General features: G+C 41.2%; 1 protein-coding gene across 3 annotated transcripts in view; it reads right to left on the bottom strand.

Annotated features, from left to right (window-relative positions):
• Positions 1 to 20,439, bottom strand: part of TAF3 (TATA-box binding protein associated factor 3) — a 122,718-nt gene that overhangs the window by 63,864 nt on the left and 38,415 nt on the right. Inside the window, exon 3 of one of the 3 annotated variants that reach the window (XM_086334824.1) lies at positions 5,099 to 5,212. The exons of the other annotated variants lie outside the window; for them this stretch is intronic. The gene's annotated coding sequence lies outside the window, so the exon portion shown is untranslated. The remainder of the gene's footprint in view (positions 1 to 5,098; positions 5,213 to 20,439) is intronic. 3 annotated transcript variants of the gene reach the window in all.

Here is a 20,439-nt window from a genome sequence, read left to right as displayed (position 1 = left end):
CCCAGTGACACGGTGGCAAGAACCCAAGTTCTCCAAGGATTTCGGGGAAGACAGCTGTCCTGTGGGCCTAGATGAGCCACGCTGGGAGTGGGGGAGACTGAACTCCTGTCTTATTTAAGCCACTGTTTACTTGGCCTTTTTATGACTGCAGCTTTTAATGAATACAATTTGATATGTGTTTTTTTTCTAATGTAGACTTTCAACCCTTTTAGAAAACAAGTCAATGATAAACTCAAGGTCCTAGGTTCTAAAAAAAATATTCTATGATCCCCAAAGTTAGAAAACACTAATACAACCCACCCGTATACCCAAACTCACATAAATAATTAACCTGCTGAATATTCTGGAAAAGGAAACGGAGTTGGTAGAAGAAAGATACTCACAGGGTTTCCTTCCCAGCTAGGAGTTAGGCTGACTGCTATTTATTTTCTGATTTTAAAACATAAAGCAAAGCAAAATCCAACCACATGGAGCAAGTGTGGGGAGCAGAAAAGCAGAATTCCCTCCCTGCAGAGAGGCAGAGGGAGACCTGGCAGCTGCCTCAAACAGGAGCTCTGGAAGACAGTAGGCAGCTCCAGGAGCTCACTGCATTCCCCCCTGAGGCACAATCAGTTCATAAAAGCCAACACACAGGATAAGACACTACAGAGTTATACTACAAACTGTCCACCTGACTTGGGGAAAACCATTTCATTTTTTCTTTTTACCTGTGGTTCAGCTGAGTCAGTATTTCCCAAACTTCTGGTACTTGTACATTACCTTTTTAATTCTTCTGTAGTATTGGTATGACACGTGAATTACTATCCCTTTATTTCTCTCAAAATTTGGCTAATGTTTGACTTGTGTGTGTGCTCAGCTGTGTCCGACTCTTTGTGACCCCACGGACTGTAACCTACCAGGCTCTTCTATCCACGGGACTCTCCAGGCAAGAATACTGGAGTGAGTGGGTTGTCATTCCCTTCTTCAGCAGATCTTCTGACCCAGGGGTGGAACCTGCATCTCTCACGTCTCCTGCATTGGCAGGAGGATTCTTTACCAGTAGTGCCCGAACTTATGTACCCATTTTATCCTTGTTATAAACAATAACACCTGTGAAATCACCCAATCCTGTGTTAATTATATTCTTGTGAAGTGAAGCGAAGTCGCTCAGTCGTGTCTGACTCTTTGCGACCCTGTGGACTGTAGCCTACCAGGCTCCTCCGTCCATGAGATTCTCCAGGCAATAACACTGGAGTGGGTTGCCATTTCCTTCTCCAGGGAAGAATGGCAATACTACTATTTTTGTAGTATACGTTAAAATACAAAAAATAAACCTAAACATTCATTTGTCACCTGACATCACCTCACTTGCCAGCAGAGATGTACACACACACTCTGAAGCGCTGGATTCAGGCAATCTCAGGAACATGGTAACTGTCCTCTAAATGGGGTCCCAGCAACAGACCTCGGAAGGACCCTGGGCCTCCTGGTGTCCCGAGCACTAAGGCGACAGCACAACAGCCAGAGATGTGGACACGCCTCCCACTGCTTTATCCCCAGAGCTTTCACATGCACTGGTACCCCCGTGTGCCAGAGCCTGGGTTCGGAGCACAAAGACTCCGAACAGCTACTCAAGCTATTCGAGTCTACAGAAGGCTAAGACGGTTGGCCCAAGGAGCACTTTTCTGCCCAGAGACAGTCACCTAAATTCTAGCCCAAGATGCATGGGAGAAAAGCCCAGAGGCGCAGAAAGGCTGGATGGCACATGAGCAGTGTCAGATCTGAAACACGCTGTCAGGCTGGAGGTGCAAACAGCTACAAGAGATCAACAGAAGAATACGATGTCCTCATCGGTGCCACCCTGGTTCCACACGGCAAATCAACAGCAACGCAGCAGAAATCTTTAGGTTTTCCCAAAACAGCCACCTTCCTAAATCCTTCAACATTTTACTGGTTTTTTCAAAGTTTACCTCTGAAAGGAGAAGGGAGCTTCAGAGTGGTAATTTTAATGGGCAAACATCAAGTTCTCCCATTGACCAGGAATCATGTAGCTGTGGTTAAACTTGTCTCTGACAGCTCTGTCAGAAAGGATATCGACTGAACCAGGTCTGCTCTCTTTAAACATGGGCATTATTAGATGTTGTGTGTGTTCTACCTCTGGGTTATGTGCCTGTGATAGAGAGGAATGTTACCACCCAATATGCAAATTAAAGACAAGACACTGAAACAGTAACTTCGGAAGGAAAAGGTGAAGGAGAGTTGAGTGGAAAGAGGAATTAGACAAAAGAAGAAAGGCAATGCAAGTACTTACTTTCCAAAAAAAAAAAATTAATGTAACTGTTACCAGCCTTAGTTGATCAGGTGGAAAATTTTTTCATGCTATGACATGTTTGGAATGTTCTAATATGAAATACTAATTTAGGAATTTTTCTGATTATTCCCAATAGATCTGACAGGTTAACTCTGTTAGACACTAAACACTCAAAATAACTGGGCTCCAGGCACACGGCACAGTGAAGCTAACATATAACCGTAGCCCCTGAATGCACAGATTATGGGAAAGAAGCTGACGAGCCAGTGATACCCGCCATCTGAACAGCTACTCGCAACACTGTTTTCCACTCAAGCCCGATTTCAAAGGAAAGTCGTTCTCAATGGTTGGCTGGTCAAAAACAACATTAAGTAGCAAGCACTAAAAAGTTAATTGAATGTTTGCCAGAAAGAGTATGGCTCGTTTTTTATGCTGGATAATTAATTTCTTTGTTTTTATAAGAATTTTAAAGAGTGACCAACATGCACCCCGTGGGTAATTAACTTCACTCAAACAGACTTCTCACTTTTGTGGCATGGACTATGCATCAGTGTGGCAACACTCCAAGGATGGTTTCGTTTCAAAATTTTGCGTCTTCTAGTATTTTTTCTCCTTTACCTTAAGGCTATACATTTGGTGTAGTATTCAGACTCCACTACAAATAGCTTTAATAATATCACTGACAGTACACGCCTAAGTAAATCCCCATAAAGAAAACAAGTTTTAGAATATGAGGCATTCTTAAGTAAATTATAATCAAATGTAACAATCTTAGTAACTTTAAATGTGCAAGCCAAAAATTCATTTGGGGATGATTGGTCTGGGTCTTAAAAAAAAAAAAAAAAAGTGAACATCTGGAAAGTTTCCATAAGCCTGCTGAAAGAAATTATAAATATTTATATACACTACTACTTTATGAAGCATGACTTTAAGAAATCATTTTAAAGATTAACAGGGCATCCTAAATGTGAATTATTTTGTGATGAATTTGCTGTGATTTAAAAAATTATGATTTCTTCCTAACTGAAGATAAAATTCACATGCTCCCAATCAAAATCTTTTTTTTTGTTAATATTAATTCTGAAGAAAAAAAGAACTTCTGTAAAAACAGAATAAGTTAAAAACAAACAAGACCCTACGACAAGTAGATGTACTTTTCCTATGAAATCTCCCTAAAAATTGGGGTCACTGCTTCTTAAATACATCCTATGCGTGACCATTTCTACAAAAATCTTTTTCTGTTGTAGTAACTCCAAGGACCTGAACCATTTCATAAGCGTCTATTTTCTGAGACGGAATCTCAGCGGACACAGCACACGTTTTCAGGTGCCAGTGCTGTAATATTTGTGCCTGTTTCCTGGTTCCTCTTGAGAGTCACACAAGAGCAGTTGGCTGACCACCTTGCTGTTCAGCCATCCGGGTGGTTGCATATAAAACAGTCATCCATCTTATCTGTAACACCCTAGCTCCCCAAATCAATCAAAACCCCTAGAAATGATGCAGTATTCTAGGTATTTCGTCACTCACATGACTGTGAGACAAAAACCTCTATTAAAAGTGTAATCCATCAACACCTGTATATGAAGCTATTGGACTCTTCATGTTTTCTGGGCTTTTTTTTTTTTTTTTCCTTTTAAAGCTTAGAAGGCTTACTTTAGCCATTAGAAATAATGGGGGGAACAGGAAGAAGTGGCTAAAAAGAGTGCAGAGATGATTAGCCAAGTTACCCTATCAGTGGATTTTTTACTCTGGCATCCCCCATGGCTCAGGAGTAAAGAATCTGTCTGCCCACGCAGGAGATATGGGTCAGATTCCTGGGTCGGGAAGATCCCCTGAGAAGGAAATGGCAACCCACTCCAGTATTCTTGCCTGGAGAATCCCCATGGACAGAGGAGCCTGGTGGGCTACAGTACATAGGGTCAAAAAGAGTAGGAACAACTTAGTGATGAAACAAGGATAAACTTAACACCATTATGCAAATACTATCTACTCCTCTCCAAAATATTCCAACAGACAATTAATGGGGAGGCAAACAAAGAAGCAGTGATGTAAGTAGATGCTAGTTTTTATGTCAATTGAAGAAAATGAATGGAAAAGGCAACCCTAATTATAGGTACTTTTCTTTTAAGGTTACCAAAACTCCATCTAAAAAGACATGATACAAATGACCTTACCTACAAACAGAAACAGAATCACAGACTTACTAGAATGAGCTTATGGCTGCTGGGGAGTGGGAAGGGATGGAGGGAAAGGATAGTTAGGGAGTTTGGGATGGACATGTACACACTCCTATCTTTAAAATGTATAACCAACAAGGACCTCTTGTGCAGCACGTGGAACTCTGCTCAGTGTTATGTGGCAGCCTGGATGGGAGGGGAGCTTAGGGGAGAATGGATCTACGAATATGTATGGCTCGGTGCCTTAGCTGTCCTCGTGAAACTATCACAACATTGTTAAACAGCTACACTCCTATACAAAATAAAAAGTTTAAAATAGAATAACTAAAATTCCACAATCTGCCGGCAGGGGGACGATCACTGTTAATACAATTAGGGTTTTCATTTTCTTTTACTATTTTCTACACGTATTTAACTGAAATCATACTAAAGAGTTTGCACACTATTTTTACTTAACATTACAGCCCAGAGCATGTTCCTACCATGGATGTCTAGTTCTCCCTCCATTTTTTCTCTCTGTTTCTTAGTGTTCAACATCAGCAGAACTGGGGAGCATCCTGAGGCCACAGACTGCCCCTCCGGTCTGGCTCCCCAGCATTAGCACACTACTGCACATGGAACAGACATTTACCTTTGTTGGCTTAGAAAGGAACCACGCTGTAACCTGGTCCTCTGTGATGAAAAACTGAGCTTGATAGTCGAAGCAAGATCAACACTCATGACTGAACAGTCAAAGGCAGAATCTCTGAATCAAGATGGAAAAATTAAAGAGGGATTCATTTTTGTCCATATCCAATTCTCCTGCCCCCACCAAAGGTATTAAAATCATAGATTAATTTGACATATTTATACTGAGCGACTGAACTGAACTGATACTAATTGTTGCTGTTGTTCAGCCGCTGAGTTGTGTCTGACTCTTTCGGACCCCACGGACTGCAGTACACCAGGCTCCTCTGTCCTCCGCTATCTCCCAGAGTTTGCTCAAACTCCTGTCCATTGAATCGGTGATGCCATCCAACCATCTCATCGTCTGTCCCCTCCTCCTCCTGCCCTCAATCTTTCCCAGCTTCAGGGTCTTTTCCAGAGAGTCGAATCTTTGCATCAGATGGCCAAAGTATTAGAGCTTCAGCACCAGTCCTTCCAGTGAATATTCAGGGTTGATTTCCTTTAGGATTGATTGGTTTGATCTCCTTACTGTCCAAGGGACGCTCATTAGGCTCAATAAACATTAACTGACTGAATAAATGAATAGAAAACAGGTTTCCAAGAAATGAACTCCACTGTAAAACACTGACCAACAGCAAACCGTGTCTCCACGGCCACGAGTTCAGTGTTCACGGCCCATCCAGGGACCAGCACACCGCTCCTGCCAGGGAGACAGGACACCTCTTCTCCCACATCCAACACCAGGCAGCACTGAGATGCAACACACAGGCAACAACGACCTGGTTGTTTTTGTTTTTCTGTCTTGTCATTTTCTACTTTTCTACCATTTTCTACCTCTGTGGCTGTTTTCTTCTTCTTTGCTCTTATGATCAAATACATTCCTTGAGGGCTAAGGCCTCTAAGGACAGTAGGGACACTATTTATAACACTGAACAGTGTATATTGGTTAGGTGAAGAAGAAGTTTGTGAGATATGCAACATTCCCAAGTCAAATATCGAGAGTAATCACAGCTGTGGATTGCATTTCACTGCCTTCATTAGAACAGCTAATCATCAATTGAGAGTTTACAAGACAACATAAAAATGGAAAAGGGAAAGGATGATTTTAGGCCTAGTAAAATTAACTGTGCAATTCCTTTGGTAATACAGGCGAGGAGATTATGGCTGGAGAGAAGATATGTATTTTGAGCTTAGTACCTACTCTGCTGGCAATAGCATTCAGTTACAGATAGAGGAAGACTAACCCTTGCTTTCTTCTGTTTTTCTTCAAGGGTTCCTTTGAGAAGGATGATTAAAGAGATATGGCGTATACAGAAATATTAAAAGAGGTGATATTTTAATTATGAGAATGAATTTATATAAGAAAACTCCTATTAAGGAGTAACACTATCTGATAAAAAGTTGACCTGGGCAAAAGAGAGGTAGGAAGCCGAAGCTGGACGAGGAGGAGGTGGAGATAACCTTGTATACACACATCAGATAGGCTGGATCTGATGCTGGAAGTCAGGGCATCGATGAGAAGGAAATGGCAGCAACTGGAGCAGAAGATGACCAGGAAAGAAGTGGCCACGGGAGTGAGAAAGAAGTGACAAATGCAATCAATGATATGAAGGGAAACAAGCAGCTGAGGCACAAAAGCCAGATGAGATACCAAAGCACAGAGGAAGGTACCTGAGAAGGTGAAAGTTCGGTCTAGTAAAGCCAGGTCCTGGCTCTGCAGGGGTTCTGATGGGTCACCTCACAGGACAGCCTGCAGCAGCCCACACACCACGTGGCTCCTCCCTGCTTCTCAGGTTTATCAGGTCTTAAAGAGCACAGACCCTTCAAGTGACAAATTCAAAGCTATAGATAAAACACTTCTCCCCATGGAAGTGAAGGATTAATCACTCAGTCGTGTCTGACTCTTTGTGACCCTATGGCCTGTAGTCCACCAGGTTCCTCTGTCCATGGGATTCTCCAGGCAAGAACACTGGAGTGGGTTGTCATTTCCTTCTCCAGGGGAATCTTCCTGGCCCAGGGGTCGAGTCTCCTGCATTGCAGGCAGATTCTTTACCATCTGAGCCACCTTCAGTGTTAAGCAACAAAACTTTCTTTCTGTAATTTAGGCCTTGATGGTTTTCTCTGAAAGTAATTAGTAACTTTCTCAATATACATCTCAAGTGCTCCAAGACCGTATTTTAAAGCCTATTCATAAAATAAAATTTAATATATTAAAATAATATAATGAAGTTATATTTCCATTTTAGCTTCTTAGACGTTTCAAAGAAAAGATGGGTAACTGACCAACCAAAGGATCACCCAACAGACACACAGGCTGTTGGGATTCTTCTCAAAAGAACCTAAATTTTATAGCAGAACTGATAATTACAGGTGAAAAGTTTTTTGTTTTAATAATCTGACAATATATTCTATTTTACCATGTTAAGATTTAATACGGAGAAGGCAGTGGCACCCCACTCCAGTACTCTTGCCTGGAAAATCCCATGGACGGAGGAGCCTGGTAGGCTGCAGTCCACGGGGTTGCTAAGTCGGACAGGACTGAGCGACTTCACTTTGACTTTTCACTTTCATGCATTGGAGGAAGAAATGGCAACCCACTCCAGTGTTCTTGCCTGGAGAATCCCATGGACAGAGGAGCCTGGTGGTCTGCCGTCTATGGGGTCGCACAGAGTCAGACACGACTGAAGCGACTTAGCAGCAGCAGCAGCAAGATTTAATATTTTAACATAGTTTTAAAAATTATGAAATATTTTGTGCTGCTTTTAAAAAAACATCACTTTTTATTGTAGCTAAAGAAAAACTAAAGCAATTAAGTTTTCTTCTGCCTTTTTCATCTTATATTTGTAAATTTTTTGCAATCAAAATAGAATAAAGAAAAGAGTCCCATGGATGGAGGAGCCTGGTAGGCTGCAGTCCATGGGGTCGCTGGGAGTCAGACACGGCTGGGTGACTTCACTTTCACTTTTCACTTCTGTGCACTGGAGAAGGAAATGGCAACCCACTCCAGTGTTCTTGCCTGGAGAATCCCAGGGACAGGGGAGCCTGGTGGGCTGCCGCCTATGGGGTCGCACAGAGTCGGACACGACTGAAGCAACTTAGCAGCAGCAGCAGAATAAAGAAAAGAAAATTAACGGTGTTTTCTTATAAAAGTGGTATCTGAAAAATGAGTGAAAAGTCCAAGTTGAAAACTCAGGAGCTGATACACACTGTCTGTACTACAGATGCTTACAGACAGAATACGCTGAATTTGATTATTGATATATTTAGTTCAGCTCAATTAATTAGTTCTTAGCCAAGCAAGCCCTTACAAAATACATTAAGGTCCACAGAAAACCCAAAACTCTTCCAGAGAAAAGGGACAAAATAAGCATTTACAATGTATATCTGAATTTTGTTAATAAATAAAGTTGTATACATGGAAATTGCTTAATAAATATTTAATGACTGAATGATTAAACATCCAGGTTTTGAAATTAAGTTGTTAAAAGATGAAAATCTCTTTGTTAATATGAAAATTGGTTATAAATTAACTATCAGCAAAAGTCATTCACTGTTACAATTTATACGCATACTGTAAGACCACATAACACCATTGTGCTTGAGTTAACAAGCAAAGTAGCTATTCCATTTATATTGGCAATGTTCCACAAACAACAGAGCTAAGTCCAGCAGATACAACATTTTCAAAATGCATGTAAACTATTTAGATGAATTCTTTCTGCTGACAGTCCCCAGGGAGAAAAGAGAAAATGATGTGTTTTACCCTAAGAGCTCAAAGCCCTCTTGGGAGGTAATTCAATTGAAATTTTACATTCAGTCTAGCCAGGCAGTGATAAACAGATGCTTGAATTAGCTGCCATATACCATAATCAAATATCTTAAGGAGAAAACTTTCTAACAAAAATACAGAGAAGAGGGTGAAGAGGAAAAAAAGAGGGGAAGAAAATATTTTTTTAAGCTTACTGCTATTTTTAGGGGAAAAAAATTGTTTTTCTAACTACTTCTGTAAGTAGTATACCATAAGAATCAACAATGCCTTTCAATACATTTACTGGTTAGTTCACAGCACGGGGCAGTTAGCTCACAGATAATCAGAAATAACTAAACTTATACTAAGTTTTTTGAAATTGATATAATTTGCTGATTTTTTAATCGTTACGTATACAAAATGTAATCTGTATCTGTGTCTTTTACAATAAGCATCTTCCGATCTTGGCTGAAAATAACTTGGGGTACAAATAATAAATAAATAAATAATGAAAGCTTAAAATTCATTCAAAAAATTACTCCCATGTATCAAAATAGGCAAAACCATAAAAGCGGCTAAAAAAGCACAAATTATGACCAGCAACCAACCAAAGAAAGATCACTCCATCCATATCAAAAGTCTTCAACCTTCATTTAAGTGACTCACTAGATTAACTAATGCTCTTCATTTTTTTCTCTAAACTGTATCCGATGACACTCCCACTCTGCAGAGAGCACGCAGCGAGTAAAGCCTGGAGCTACTCTCCACCAGTCACTTACAATATTTACAAATATTAGCCCCCACTAGCTGACCTATGTGTTTATCAAAATCAGTTGTGCTGTTCTCAAACTAGTGCCTGCCAGTTATACTTGTTATTGCAGCTAGGTTACTTAATTAAATATTAACCAAGGAGATATGAATGCAAAAAAGTGACTTGTTTCTAATGAAAATTAAATCAAAATGGTTCAGAAAGACTCAATATAGACTCACCACTGGAGGGGAAATGTCTGTTGATTTAAGTGCGGGCAGAGATTTAAAAAATAAACTGGAAGGATTAGAAGTTAAAAATCTAGATGGATTCTACACAGATTACTTTGTAAGTTTTAAAAGTTCTAACTTCAGTTTAAAGAAAGTGACAGTGGAGATCACAGATGATGTACCAGAGGGGGTCTGATGCACAAAAAGACATGTTAAATTCCAACCAGAAAACCAACAGTCGATGAGCCTTGACCCCCACTGAGAGAGACAGGTGGAGGGACATTTATATGTCTCAGCTGAATATCGAGTGCTAAGGTTCTCACGTGTCAATCTTGTCTTTTAAACAATTCTCCGCTTTGACTTCTTTTCTGTGATGAACTGACCAACTGAGGTCTGATAAGAGCTTCTCTAGGCTCAGCTGGGACCAGGAGCACAGACACAGAAGCTCGCTTGCAAGCGATAAGGGACCAGCACAGACACGGGGACGGGATGCTCCCCGCTCCCAGCCAAGGCCTGGCCAGCAAGGAGAGGTCAAAGAGAACTTGAAAGGGGTTAAATCCTAAAAAGGATATAGAAGTTCAGCAGGCAGATAGGCAGAGGAGGAGGTCTCTGAAGCAGAAGAAACCAAGGCGGGCAAGGTGAGAGACCCCCGAGCATTGCAGGCTGGCAAGTAAAGGGCAGAGGAGGGGTGCAGAGAGCGAGGCTGGTCCTACCTGCCGTGGACAAGCCTGTGATTTTTATCAGGAAGGCAAAATAATCTGAAGAACTGTAAGTAGAGCAGCAACTAGATCTCTGTTACAGAAATACTGCTCAGGCCCAGTATGGTGGACAGAGGAAGCAGGAAGGGTAACTGCGAAATCAGAACTGGGCCCTTGGGGTCAGAGAGGAATGTGGACTTAATGTTGAGGAGGCGGAACTGATAAGAATTCAAGAGAGAGAGGTGATGAGAACAGTGAAAAAAAAAGTCAGAGGACCCCACAGGCATCTACCAGGGGAATGAGATAGAAGATGGTGGCCCTTGAAGCATGGACATGTGGGGAGACCCAGAAAGAAAGGGTGTGCTCCTTGGCCTGGAGGAAGTTAAAGAAGGGCTTTAAATGTCTGTCTTAAAATGGAAGAGATCTGAGCGTGTCTGCAGGCAGGGGAAGCAGGGTGAGAAGGAGCTGGAAACACGAGGTGATGAGATGCAGAGCAATGGACCCAACGCTGGCCAGGTGGGCCAGTTCACCGCGACAGCAGGGGCATTCTACAATAGGGACTCGGGGGCCTAGAAACCTCTAGTTTAAAAAGCTCCCCAAGTTATTCTATTGTTGCTCTGTGGAATGGAGCTGGAACCACTGGCCGAGAGCTTGCATGAAAGACTTCAACGCTCTGTTTTCAACTCAATCATTTCCTCTGGCATTCTGTTTTAAATGGCCAATTAAAATTATAAAGAATCTTAATAACCTAAAGGTACAATCAGGTATCTTCCTCTCTAATCCTTAACTCTGCGTTTATCACCCCCAATTCTAGGGTGGACTGAAAAGCCTTTCTTGAGGTTTCTTCTCAGGCTTCAGATGATTCAGCATCAAAACACTCCCAGGGTTCTTATCTGTTTCAGTCCCAGGCAGTCAATTCATCTTCCTAAACAGTTCACAGTCATCGCCAGGAAAAGTCTTAGGTTGCATTTTCATCTGCTCTGCTCTTTGATCCTCCTGCTTCCTTTCCGTATGAGCAGCAGAAGTGGGGAAAGAAAAAAGAAAAGAGAGAGACGGGAAGAGGAAGAAGAGCTATACACGCAGTCTTTTCACCATGAAGAGAAAGCCTTTCTTGACTCTGTGCGATCACAAAAAGTTCTCTCCACACCCGCCACAATTTGTAAGTGCAGTTCCACGCCGGCCTCGGAGCTGCACTGCCTGACACAGGACAGCACGTCCCAGGGGACCTTCATTTTTCCAGCACCCCCTTCACAGCGGGAGCTGTCCAGAAACGGCTTTAGACCCTGTTCCCCTTACCATTTCCTCCACCAGCTTGTCTTCCTGACACGAAAGAGAACGTTTCAGGCAAAATTTAAAGATACTCCTAAAGAAGGTATTTAAAATAATTTCAATGTGAGATGACTCCGGTCTGTATATTATCTTCCTATTCATGTCAGGAATGCAAGTTTCGCTTCCTGTTTAAGACTGACAGAAGTTACCTGAGAGCAGAGAGCAGGCTGTTAAGTGTTGGAAGTACAGAGAATACTGGGAGTAAAATGGGGATGAACACTTACTGGCTGTCTGCTGTGTGCTACAGTGGAGATGTGAGGCCTCGTTTCGCTTTTATGGCCACCCCGTGAGACCCGATGACCCTCATCTTGCTGATAAGGAAACAAGTTCACAGGGGTTGAGAGAGTCATCCAGCTACTGAGGGGCCAGGTCAGGATTCTCGTAGACCTCTCCAAGTGCCAAGCCCACACTTTTCTTTGGTTATGACATATGGTGAGGAAATATTTATTTTCAGGATAAAACAAAAATTAACAGGATTCTATGGAAGGTTGTGATAAAGGAAAGAGGCAAGAGAAAGAAAAGAATCCACTTGAGAAACAGAAGAGAGACCAGAGCTCCAGGTGACGCCAAGACCCCAGGATCTGGGGAGGGAAGCGGACAGCGTCGGGTGGGAAGGACGGTTGGTCGCATGGAAAGTGGCTGACTTGTCCCAAAGCGCCAACACGCAGAAGATCTGGCCTAGAAAGGATTCTTCAAAGCTAAAAGCCCGATGACAGGTCATCAAATACAACCACTAGGGGCAGCGCCCATGAAGCTCAAAGAGCCTCCCCGTGGCTGCTAAGCAATAACCCTCCAGCCCCTCCAAAGAACTTCTGAACACAAACTCTTGACTATATACCTTCAAACGAAATATTAAACAAGTGAAGTAATTGTGAATAAAAATTGAAATCTAGTTAGGAGGACTGTTTTTCATATAGCTGTGCTAAGTCACTCAGTTGCATCTGACTCTTTGCCACCCCATGGACTGTAGCCCACCAGGCTCCTCTGTCCATGGAATTTTCCAGGCAAGAATACTGGAGAGGGTTGCCATTTCCTCCTCCAGGGGATCTTCCCGACCCAAGAATTGAACCCAGGTCTCCTGCATTGCAGGCAGATTCTTTACCAACTGAGCTATGAGGGAAGTCCTCCGAGAATGATGGGAACATATTAAAGAACACCAAGGCAGCTTGAGGGGCTTGCATGGGCCAAACCAAGGAAGATTTAAGCACCAAAACAAATAACCACTGACTAAAATAGAAATTCACAAGTGTACACTGATATAAATACATGAATAAATAAGTGGGAAAGAAGGAAAAATCTCCCTTAGCATAGAATGCCAACTAATAAATGTAGAAGGATGGATTAGAAATTTACCACCCAGCAACTCTGATGGTAATAACTGGTCCGGGTGAAAATCATCAGTGGGCACTAGAAGTGGTGGATAGAATATCTGCATCATCTCAAAGCATCTCCCCACAAGAGTGTTAGCAACAACAGAGAAAAAATTAATAACTTGACAGTGGAGAGACCTGGAAAATCAAAATGGAATCAATACTGCTGGGCTCTTCACACGGCCCACAAGAAGAACACAGCACTACTTCCATGGGATTCTGGACAAAAACACATCACTGGAACCTCATAAGGAAACCGTGATTCCTAACTGGATGCTGGACCACACATTCTCCTTTTGTTTTGCTACAGGGGATAGTGCTGGGACAAGTGATATAATTTGAACATATGGCCTATAAATCAGATGATATCATTATATCAATGTTAATTTCCGGATTCTGATGACTGAATTGTGGTTACGTATCAGAAACCCCCTCTTTTTTTAGGAAATACACACCAAAATATTTACTGGTAAAAGGGCATCTTGTTGGCACCCTACTTTCAAATGGTTTAGGAAAAGACAAAAGAAAACGTGTATGTGTGTGTTTGTATATATACACACAAATAGAATGATGGAGTAAATGAGCTAAGATGTTAATGTTTTAGGAATATAAGTGAAGAATACAAGGGATTCTTTGTGTTGTTCTTACAAGTTTCTGTAAGTCTGAAATGATCTCCAAGTAGAAAGTAAAACAAAATCATCTCACATATTGAACCAGCTGCTGCTTAATATTTTTGCAAGAACCTCAAGTGCTCTCTTGGGCAGTTCCTGGACCCAACAGTGGCCCCCTGCTCCTCCTACCAGCCTGGGATATGAACCACTGCCTCTTCAGACAACTGTACCTGTTAGACAATTCCTCCTTACACTGAGGCACAGTCTATGCCCCGGGTATTTTTCACCCCTCAAACCTACGTGCCTTTCCCTGTGGTTACAATCTTTTTCCCCTAAATCATTTCAAAGGCTTTCTACCATCTTTAGGTACCATCTTTAATGGTACCATGCAAAGACCAAACTTCTTACTCTCATTTTCTTGCTTCTGAAGATTTTTTTCTGTCTCTTAATAATATTATTTCTTCTATTACAAAATGAAGTAGATGGATTAGATGTGTCAGATCCTATCACAAGACTGTGAATTTCTTAGAGCAAGGGCTATGCAGTGTGCCTGGCACTGACATGTGGTTAAGTGTGATGCACGTGTTGGACCAGAAAAACCATCAAACGCAACACGCTGAGACAAATGGTTGGTTGACAAGCTCCAGTAAGTAGATCTCTGCACAACGCCAACTGTATCTAATTTTTCAAAAGCTGAATACAAAAACACCTTTAAATGTTTAATTGCTTCCCTGAAACCCAGTAAAATATATAATGCACCCACGACTTTAGGATCTGCTGGGAGAAATTGAGGGCAAGAGAAGGGGGCAACAGAGGATGAGATGGTAGGATAGCATCGCTGACTCAATGGATCGACTCAATGAGTTTGAGCAAACTCCAGGAGACGGTGAAGGATAGGGAAGCCTGGCGTGCTGCAGTCCATGGGGTCACAACAGTTGGACATGACTTAGTGACTGAAAAACAACCGCTTTAGGAAACAGCTGTGTCTGTGAAAACTTGGGGATTAATCGACCTGCTTGATTTCCAGTTTTGAGCACACTGTAATTACCCAATCGATGGCTGTTCAACTGACCTCACTATTTCTTTCCATTATTCAACCTATGGCACACCTGTTAAGTTACAGGAACAGCCCATAGGAAAGACTATCAACATCTAATATATACAGTCCCTAGTGATGGTATTTCTGCTTAAGAATCACAAAATGCTGTTCTGTAGTTAAAAACAAACAAAAAAAGTAGTCAACTAGGGCAGAGGAGTTACACAGTGAATTAGATTTAAAGCCCGAACTAGAACTCAAGCCTAAGGCGCCCATGTCAGAGTTCCTTCTGCCGTATCTCATCCGTATCTCATCTCTCTGCCAACTTGACCCTGAAATGCTTCCTTGAGGATAAGTTTTTCATTTACATTTAAACACCCAGTTGTTAGTCTGTAATGCTTTGAAAGACCTCTCTAGAAACTGGGCGTTGTCTTGTTCTTTTTATTTATGAAATGTATAAACAAATATCTGATATAAAAGATGTAAAGTTCAAGCTTTATCGCCAAATAAGTATTTTCTAATCAATCTGTATATAAAAATATTTGGGGTTCCACTAAGGCTTCTAAGGGCTTCTCTGGTGGCTCAGATGGTAAAGAATCTTCCCTCAATGTGGAAGACCTGGGTTCGATCCCTGGGGTCGGGAAGGTCCCCTGGAGAAGGAAATGGCAGCCCACTCCAGTATTCTTGCCTGGAAAATCCCATGGACAGAAGACCCCGGTAGGCTACAGTTCATGGGGTCACAAAGAGTCGGACTTCACTTTCACTTTAAGGCTTCTGTATCTAATTTTTTAAAACTTTTTATTAAAATATAATAAGCATACACAAAATACATATATTACAGCATATGGCTTGATGGATTTTCACAACACTCAGATCAAGAGAAGGGCATGACCAGCGTCCTACGCTTCAGTTCCCCCCAGCCTCCACGAGGCACCACCACACACTCTCCTAAGAGCAGAAGCAGTGCTGGGTTTGGTCTGGCTTCTTTCACTGACTCTCTGCTTGAGAGAGCTTTCTACACTGTGTGTAGTTAGAGATCCTTTTCATTGCTATATAATATTCCACACTATATTTATCCATTCCCTGCCAGGAGGACTTCGAATCTGCTTTTTTGTATTTGTTATTTTATATTACTTTCTTATAGAAGACTCCTAGAGTTGTAGAAGCCCTGTGCTTCACAAAACCAAGATCTGCTCCTGGGTACATCCACAAGATGAAATGTCTTACGTTCTTTTTAAAAGGAATGTTTTAGAATAACAGATAGCCTGGGAAAGTCAGAAGCATGATACCTGGGACCTACCATCCTGCAGTCCAGTGGCACATAGTATGCATGCATGTCTACTGAATAAATGCCACAGTGGAAAGTACAGTAAAAGTCACTGAAGGGAAACTGTGACATGACAGAAACATTAGCTCAGATATATTTCATATTTGAATTGTCAGCACACTGTGGGAACTACCTCTCTAGCTAGTCCCTTCTCAAACAACATACCCGGTGTACAAGAGGCACCTGAAGGGGAGAGAGGGACACTGAATTTATCATGTAGTTTTAAAAAGTGAAATAAGAACCAAGAAACCTCATTCTATTATCTCTATTTGTCACTAGCTTTCAAGACTTCATTACTATGGGCCTGAACCACCTTATTTTCTTACATTGAAGGACTATAATCTCAGAGTCTCTTCAGCTCTACGATTCTTAGACACTTTCACTGTAAGATAATAAGAATAAATGAAATATATTTCTATTTTTTAATTAAAAGAGTATTTGAAAATTCTAATAAAGATTGAGGAGAAGGGGACAACAGAGGATGAGATGGTTGGATGGCATCACCAACTCAATGGACACGGGTTTGGGTGGACTCCGAGAGTTGCTGATGGACAGGGAGGCCTGGCATGCTGCGATTCATGGGGTTGCAAAGAGTCGGACACGACTGAGGGACTGAACTGAACTGAATAACACATTATGGTATAGTATTGTATTCTCACTCATATTCTGAATATTTAGGAATTAAGTAAACAAGTAGTTTAATTTTTTTCTATGTGTCTAAAGAACGGAGCAAGACATTCCAACTTAAAAACTTTTGCTGACAATTCTGGGCTAGTAAGTGTGTCTACCAACTGTACTGAAAGTTTTTTAAACCAAGAAATTAATCATGTAAAAAACATTCCAAGGTGGAAAAAAAAGAAAAAGACCTCCTAGATATCTATACCCTTACTACCCACTCAATCCCTACTGATGAATTCTAAAGTTACAAATTCAGGTGTCTTTAACAAGTTTATAAATTCAGTATTAATTATTCCTAAAGACTCTTAAAGACTGACAATTTTCTCATTTTTCTACAAGATTCTCAGCAAAGTTTGCAGTTACAAAAAGGGAATAACAAGCAGTAAACTGTAAAAAAAAAAAAATAGCAAAAAAGGAGAAAATAAACATCAGATGTGGAGTCTCCATAAAAAAAAACAAAACAAAACACAGTGAGCAGATAGGAAAGTGAGCAATTTGGGTAAAGGAGGTTCAAAGAGAGATTTGAAAATCAGGGTGACAGTTTTATTTAGATTTGCTAAAGATAAAGGAAGCAAGCCAAAGCAGAAGTGATAGGTGAGCTACACTGTCCTATTTCTAGCACTAGAAAAAGTCTGGAGGAAGAACTAGGTACACTCTGAAGTTTAAACATCTAAGAAGGAGGTGAGAAAAATAGTTTTAATAGGTGGCTGCTGCTGCTGCTGAGTCACTTCAGTCGTGTCCGACTCTGTGCGACCCCACAGACGGCAGCCCACCAGGCTCCCCATCCCTGGGATTCTCCAGGCAAGAACACTAGAGTGGGTTGCCATTTCTCTCTCCAATGCATGAGAGTGAAAAGTGAAAGTCCGACTCCTATCGACCCCATGGACTGCAGCCTAACAGGCTCCTCCGTCCATGGGATTCTCCAGGCAAGAGTGCTGGAGTGGGGTGCCATTGCCTTCTCCGAATAGGTGGCAGAAAAGTTAAAATGTGGATAAGATTTCAGTAAAATAACCGATTTTGGCTCTATATTTCCAAAGTAAAGAAAGTAACCAACAGGCTCTATGACTTTTAAGACAATACATTGATATTTACAAATGAGCTAATTAAAACTGCACAGAACGTGACGTAACAGTTAATAATGCCCATGACCTCGTGCCCAGCCCCCCCACACAGGGACGTGTGAGACCTCGCTGGCTTCTCTCTCCCATGGGCACAATTAACGCACTTCTGGCAACAGCACTTCAGAGGCGACCGTGACCATAAACAAGCTGTTCCTTCAAACACAATCCTTACGAAACCAACAGGAAAACTTTCCCAGAGTGATCTGCACTTTAAAATACCCCTTTCATTCAAAAGTAAAATAACTCTAGATGACAGTTTATGATTAAATTTAGAGACGACGAAGTCCACAGTCAGGAACATGCAGACCCCTGAACATTGCAGGTAAGGCACATTTTTTTGGTAACAATCTTTACATTATTTTGGAAAATTAACCCTGAGCAACAGTATCCTCTTTCTCTTATTGATATTTTCTATGTTTTGACTATAAGGGAACAAAGAAAAGAAAACTATCAATCATTTCCCCAACTAACTTATACACGTGTAACATTTACCTTTTAGTCATTAGGGGTTTCCCTTGTGATACAGAAGACACAAACCATAAATAAGAAGGAAGGGAAAGAAAGAATGCTTTCTATTTGTAAATACAGATTTGAAAGTTTAAGAGGAACAGGAGATTACTATTGCTTGTTTGGAGTTTGACTATATTCTGTCCCTAAAACAGTCCTATGGGGGAGGGGAATTTATTTGCTTTTAAAACCAAGTTTGCTTTTACTGCCTCCTGATTAAAGCAGAATTCACACAGGTTCTCCACGAAGAGAAGTAAAAACCTGTGCTTTTTGCAGTGTACTTTTCTGCCAGTAGATAAGGATTTCTTCTTTTCTCTGTTCTGTTTGGAGTAATTAGACACCAGAGGTGGGGGGAGAGTGGGCAAATTCACTAAATTAGATATATTTAAAAAGGACCATTGTTCTATTTCTTAAGGCTCTGACTTTGTTAATAATGCATTCGGACCACCCTACAAAGGTAACTGTTGAAGAGACCGTCAACTTCTATTTCACATGGCCGCCCCTGCCCCCACCCCCAGCTGGAACACCAGCAGTGTCCTGGTTCCACTGAGCCTCCAACCGAGCCCTCGGTGGAGATGGCCAAAGCTCCCTCCGCTCGGCTGGGTCTTCTCTCTGTTATAACACAATCTGCATCAGCCAGCAATAATATAAATCGACCTACCGTTGATGGAAACGTGTCATTCTTCAGCCAGAAAGAGAAATGGCTAAGTAGGTGGAAATGTAGACCTATATTAGAGAGATTAATACACATGAAGCTCCAAGACCATCATTTATAGGAACTTTCAAAGAAAACGGTTACAGTTTCCAGAAACGGTGCCAGATGTTTATATTACCTTCAATTTAAATGGTTAAATAAATAAACAGTGTGTGAAGTACGGAGAAGGGGGAAAAGGGAAGAGGGGCCGATTATGACAGCAGCAGCGTTTTTTATTTACTACCGTGTAAATACCGATGGATAAATAATACCTAAAACCAGCAGGAAGACTGTTTTCAGTCTCCTTATTTCAATTAACGGCTCAGATAAGCAAGCGTCATTTAAAACAAGGAATACTTACAAATCTGTACCTTTAATTGAGGGCTAAAGGAAAAACAGTGCATTTTGGAGAACTAAGAAATATAAACACGAGCAGGGACGGCGTAATTCCAGCCTATGAAACCCAGGCAGTTACTGACGAGGAAGAGGAACCAGAGCCCGGTCTATACAGCTTCTTTGGCAGGTGTGGCCTCAGCAGTTATCGGGCATTTGTAGGCAAGCAATCTGGGGGGAATTTTTGAGAAATCTGCACCTTGGAAGAAAACTACCTCAACCAGCATTTCTCCTAACACTGTGGTGCTGTTTCCACAGAAAAGTAATTGAAAAAAGCATCAAGACAAAACATATCCTTTTTAGAGCCTACATTTTCTAATATATTCATGAACACATGACATAAAACTATTCCTCCGAGTAACACAGAAAACATAATACTTTTTGTCTTTCAACATGTGAGCTCATATCTAGGTGTGAAAAGAAGTGTCAAAATCATGAAATACCATCACCTCTTGATAAGGTAAGGTTTTTTTTCCCTATCACCAAGCAACCAGACTTCTGATGTATATAGGAAAGCCCAGAGGTAAGGTACATATAACTTCATAAAAACGATTATCTTAACAGGTAAACCCAATTAATACTCATAGTTTATAAATGGATTGTAATATTTATTCTTTTGCATTTCTTAAAAAAAAAAACAACTAGCCTCTAAAACATCATCAGTACAGGTTTAAATGTAGGGCAATTAAGGATTTCTAAAAACATTAATCTGTTCTCAGTTTCTTTTCTTTAAAATGCCTATAAAATTAATTGTACTCCTGAGCTCCATACAAATAAATAAAAATAGTAAGAGGTATATTTTATATGACAAGCTCA

This window comes from Bos grunniens, chromosome 13 (assembly GCF_055505025.1).
Source record: "Bos grunniens cultivar Pamir isolate PY7600 chromosome 13, Bosgru_T2T1.0, whole genome shotgun sequence".
In the NCBI taxonomy this organism is placed as follows: Eukaryota; Metazoa; Chordata; class Mammalia; order Artiodactyla; family Bovidae; genus Bos; species Bos grunniens.
The sequence above is the reverse complement of the archived record's forward strand: the minus strand, read 5'-3'. Positions and strand labels throughout refer to the sequence as shown.